This window comes from Pteropus vampyrus, unplaced genomic scaffold (genome assembly GCF_000151845.1).
Source record: "Pteropus vampyrus isolate Shadow unplaced genomic scaffold, Pvam_2.0 Scaffold163, whole genome shotgun sequence".
Classification (NCBI taxonomy): domain Eukaryota; kingdom Metazoa; phylum Chordata; class Mammalia; order Chiroptera; family Pteropodidae; genus Pteropus; species Pteropus vampyrus.
Genome location: NW_011888944.1, coordinates 1,023,447 through 1,029,271, shown reverse-complemented (window position 1 = coordinate 1,029,271; position 5,825 = coordinate 1,023,447).

Genomic DNA, 5,825 nt, shown 5'->3' with positions numbered 1-5,825 from the left:
CAAATGATGGAATGGCGGGATCGAGTTCAATGTCTTTTCCAGTCACCAGAGCGAAACGCTTAGACAATTCAGGGCGACTACAGAGCCGCAGCACATGATGCTGTACCTAGTGGCTGCTCTGAGGTTTTGTCAGACCGTTCTTATTTTTGTGACAGACCATTCTGGCATAACGCTTTTTTACTGCAACATTGTCACACGTCCATTCAGATAAATTAACACCCCCATCTCCACTGGCTCATTTGTCAGAAATGCCAAAATGTGGGCTGACCCATTCGGCCTTTTCACTGAAAAGTGTATATAAAAAGTGTCGTCAGGCCTCGCACTGACAAGCCTGGAGTAACGGTTATCTGTCCTTTTTCTCTTCTCTGTGTGTCACAATGACACCACTTGAGCCACACCTGCCATTCCGAAGCATAAACTTCACTCTGAGAAGAAGGATGCTCAGAGCGGGCGTTGCTGACTCTTTAAGCAATCGTTATTCCGACAAGACCCTGGTAAAAGAAGTAAAATTAAATTTATTGAGCACTTATTTTGTGCTAAATTCGGGACACAAGTAATTTCATGCAACCTCTATAACCTCCTTTAAGCAAATGACCCTCAAAGCAACTAACAGGCCCAGTCTCACACGGCCAAAATGCTGCAGTCGGGACTCCAGCCCAGGTCTGTCAAGCTCAAGGGACGGTCGCTTTGCATTCGACCGTGTCACCACGAGGAATCTAGCGAGCATCCTTCCCCGGAGATCAGTCGTTTGTCTCCAGGAATACACTCTTTTCTATAATCCTTCAGACTCCGCAACGATGCAGCTCCATCGGTGGAGACTTTGGTTAGATTTCTCGGAGGACACTAAAAAATAAAAAGAAAGACATGGTTCACTTTAATAATTAATTAGAAGCTAAGGATTCTGTTCAAACCGAGCGTGCCATTTTGGTGTCAAGCCAACGCTACTCCTAGTGGGCTGGTTGCAGCGAACTTGTGAACACAACAAAGAAACGGAATCCACACAAGTCCTCTGTGAAATCGTCCCATGTTGACACTGAACCATCCAGGCTATGAAATATGCAGGAGATGCAAGGTTGAATCAAAGTGCACTACTTAATTTGCACCACGCCAACTGAACAGTAAAATGTGATTTAATTTACTATATAATTTGCTTGTTCAACAAAGCTGAAAGATAACTCACTTAGTGCCACTTTGCTGAGAAGTAAGCTGGTAACTGGCGGTGTTCTTTCAGCGAACGGCTTTGTTGTCGATGCCAGAGCAAGCTGTTTGAGTGGAAAATACACAAAATCAAGGGTCTGCCTCGGTAGGGTCTGCGATGTGTTCCTTTTGTCTTCCTCAAGTTCATTTCTGCAGAGACGCAAAGACGGCCTTTTGTTTTCCCGACTCGATGAAGTCACTAAGTCTTGCTTGGTGGCACACGGCTAGGGAAAAATGCACTCGGCCAAATTTAGCACCATTTGGAACTCACGAGTTGTGAATTTTGAACCAAACTTGAATCTTTTCAGAACTCATCTGTTCCGCAGAGCGTGCCAGCTCTGCTGGCAGCTTTGCAGCGGGGCTGTCCTGTGGGGGCTGAGCTAGGGGCCCTCGAGTCCCTCGTGCTTCCCCCAATGGTTCAGTCAGGGTGTTACGTGCTGCAAAAGCTTAGACACAACGAGGTGGGTGTATTACAAAGTGCCAAAAGCTACATCGCAAGAGGAGAAATTTCTCAAAGGTGAAACCAGGGGTCTCTTGCATTTTGCAAAGTTTTAACATTTCCCTCATGTCTTTCGAACCCATTTGTCCTTTCTGACCCCTAACGCCATTTCAGGGTCGACCAGCGTTAACCCATATCCACCAGAACTTCGAAACTGGTCTCAGCCCCACAGGTCTCTCCCACGTGCAGTGTATCGTGCATATTCCAATCAAAGTCATTGCCTGGAATCCTTATTTGTGCCGCTTCGTCCCGGTGGTGCTCAAAGCCCTTTCATGCGTTGCTCTGATGCTCATCTTTTTCCTTCATGAGCGTCGCCTGAGCAGCTCCTGTGCAGCAGGCGCCGGGTGGACACCTTGAGTGGACAAGGAGCAGCTTTGGCTTCGTGCAAGTGAGTTGTGAGTTTAAAACCCAACAACTCTCCCGGCGTGCCGTGCACCCTCAGAAGGGAGCTGCATGGGGGAGCTAAGGGTCCAGGCGGGTCTGATGAAGAACACCCAAGGCGGGGACCTCGCAGGAGTGGGTGTTCTCAGGGAGGTGCTGGAGCGCAGCAGCTACACAGGGGGGATGGGAGAGGCGTCTCGGCGGGAGAAGCAGCCTGCGCAAGGCAGGGAGGAGAGAGAGAGTGAACGCAGCTCACGGAACTAAACCTGCATCGCTAACTCGTCCGGGGGGAGGGGGCCGGTGGGTGCCGACAAGTGGGAAAATGGGGCCGATGATTAAGTGCTGTGAGCGAAGTAGGAGAAAGCGAAGCCCGAGAGGAAGGACTCGGCACAAGCTGCTCATGAGCTCGGACCATGTCCGGAAGACAAGGAGCCGTTTTACTGGATGGCTCATCCTCCTTGATGAAACACAGTCCAAATGCCTTCGCCCAGTGTTCCAGGCTGTCCGTAGTTTGTTCCAGCCTACCGAGGAAATCTAATCTCTTCTTTACTCATCTAACAAACGGACGTTGGACGTGTCACGGCTCCTGCCTTCCAGCATCTACCCATTTGGTCCCATTGCTGTTCTTCACCTGGAACCCCCGCCAGCCTCCTCTCATCGGAAACGTGTGGCCTCTCTCCCTCTTTCCTGCATTTATTCATTAAATAAATACTCTGCATTTAGCTGGGCATAGGGCTAAGGATTGAGGATTCATTTCTTCATTTAAGAAGCATCTATAGAGCTTATACAGGACAGAAACTGTCCTGGGTGCTGAAGTGACCATGATGAATAGAAGAGAAGAAGCCACTGACCACGCGATCATTTGGGGGGAAGACAAACAAGTGTATGAACGATCCAAATAGAGCCCAACAGATAGTAAATAATAGGATGCGAGAGGTATAGGGAGCCATGACCATGCCTCCGAGAGAAACCAAATTTGTACCCACGCAGTCAAGGAAGGCATCCTGGAGGAAAGAGTATCTGATCTAAAGCCTAAAGAATTAGTAGGAGCTAGAAAAGAAGAGGAGAAAGAAAGAGGATCCATCCTAAGCTGAGCGAAAACCACATGCAAACATCGGGGACGAGAGAAACGGTGGGTCCCAGAGGCAACAGAACCGATTCGAGATGGCTGGAGTCCAAACTGCAGAGAGGAGCCTGGGGGAGAGCAGACTGGCTAGGTCTTAAAATCGCCATCGAGGAGATGAGACGGCAGACCTGGGGTCCAACTGGAGACAGTGACCATTGTCCCGAGAAGCGTCATCTGAGGCTTCAGCAACGGCAGTGACGGTGATGACTGAAAGGAAGCAGCAGATTGGAGAAGCATTTGGGAGGACTCGGTGACTCCTTGTCACGATGGCGTGAAGCCCTCCCTCCCCCTCCAGGAGAGTATGATTGACATGATGAGAATAATAATAATGTAGTGAGCATCATGCCAACGGCCGAATGAACCTGCTCAGGGGCTGCCGGGGAAATCAATTTCCTTGGAGTTAACTCGTGCAAAGTGAAACACACAGAGAGTGCTGGGCGCTAAACAGGCAATTACAGTTTTCCGGGTTTAAAATGGTATTTGGGTATGTGGCGCACAATCTCTAGAATATAATTACTGAGGAACAGAGTTTAATTTGTATCAGCTACAATTTACGGCTTGTCTGTGTTTCCAGAAATGATTATGGTTTGAAGCATCTTGTGCCTTCCTTGATGCATAAAAAAATGATTATCAAGCCTTCGGCAGCAGCCTCCTTCCCTGGGAACTGGCAGCAACGGGCCCTTTCATCAGAAACCAGGTCCGACAGAGCCAACATATGCAAATATGCAATCTTGGAACAATAGTTAACTTTCCATAATGAGAACATTAGGAAGGACCACACTAAAACACTGCGGAAAGCCTCCACCTAGCAGAATGGCCGCCATCAACAGCTGCTGGGCACGGGAGCCCGGGCTCACTCCTGTGCCATGTACCGTGTCATAACGGAAGCCAGGTTCTGCCACCAGACTGCCACTTTAACACCATTACTGTCTCAAAGAGCCTATCACAAGATGTTTCCGGCCCTTCGTGAAAAGACCTGATGAGAAGAGACATTAGAAAGCTCTCCAGTGGCAGACACGGCTGGTGATTCTCCATCAGCCCTGCCGTTAACACATTGCTCGACCTTAGGCAAGTCGTTTTACTGCTCTCCGTGTCAGGTTTTGCATTTCAGTAACAAGGGGGTTGAACAAAATGGCTTCAGCAGATGCCGCCAGCTCCCAAAGATGATAACTATACAAAGGGAAATACGGTCATTCTTTGAAAAGACATTCTGTGTGGACGAACACACGCACACACATGCACGCACTATTTTTTTTTGGTTATGAAATTTTAAATGAGATGTGATTGCCTGTATTCATGTGACAAGAAGAGAAATGCAGATGACGACCTCATGTTTAATATGTCGTTTTTACAAATGTTTGATTGTGGAAAATCGTCAAAAACTTTCCCAGGATGAGGTCTGGTAGAAAAGAACGTGACTCGTAGATGTCTATGTATCGGGGAGCAGGGCAGCTCCCAACCCCCTGCAAGCAATCCGTCTGGTCAACCAGAAGGCTTACATGCCCTATTCTCTGGTGGGTAGTTAATGTTTTATTTTTCACAAGAGTAAAGAGATACAGAAAAGTGTTCCTGCCCCTAAAAGGACACCCAGCTCTGAGCATCATTACTATGAGGCATTTAGACAGGCCTTCGCAGGTGCAGAGTGCTCCCAATCATCTTATTACCTTTATGGGAGCTAAAAGCTGTTGAATGTGTCGTACTATACCCCAAAGTGGGTTTGAAGACAGCAAACACTTTCTTGCAGAAACATTGTGTAAGGAGCCACTTCTGTGTTAGTCCCTGAATAATAATAACACTATGAATAACAATAAGAAGAAGAAGGGAGATCACCTAGAAAGATCAGGTGCTGTAGGCGTAAAAAATAAATAAAAATAATAATAAGGGATTGTAAGCTGACAAAGCCCTTGCAATCTGTGAGGTCAACCAAGGGTTGCCTCGCCTAAAAAAAAAAGTAAGTAAATAAAATTAGAAGAAGGAGCAATAATAACACATGGCCTACTACTGTAAGAATTCTGAGGGCAGAAGGGGTAGGGGGTCCAGTGATAAGACTGGAGCCACGATTTTAAGTAGTTGGATCAAGAGGATCTTTAGAAGGTGACATCCGAGCAAAGACTTGGAGGGGAGGGTGATGCAGCCTCCTGGGGCAGCACCTGGGGCCAGTGTAATACAAGCAGTGGGAAAATCAGAAACAAGGACCCCACGATGGACACCTGCCTGGGGAGCCTGAGGAACCTCCTGAGCAAGGAGGATGGAGCAGAGTGAGATGAAGCTGGAAGACACGAACGTTCACGGCAAAGTCAGATTGCACAGAGCCTTGGGCATGGGAGAAGCTTGGGCTTTTGCTCTCTGTGAGAGGAGGAATCGCTGGAGGGTTTTCAATGGCGAGTGATGTGATCTTTGAAAAGCATCGCGCTGGCAGTGAGATGTTGAGAACAGTCTGTAGGGGGACAAGGATAAAGCAGAGAGACCAGTTAGCAGGGGATTGTCATTGTCCTGACAAGAACACACGGTGACTCAGAGTGGGCGGGGCAGTGGAGACGGGAGGACCGGATTCCGATCGGATATGTCTGAAGATAGAATCAGAAAGATTCCCTACTAGCTCGAACGTGGGACGGGAGAGAA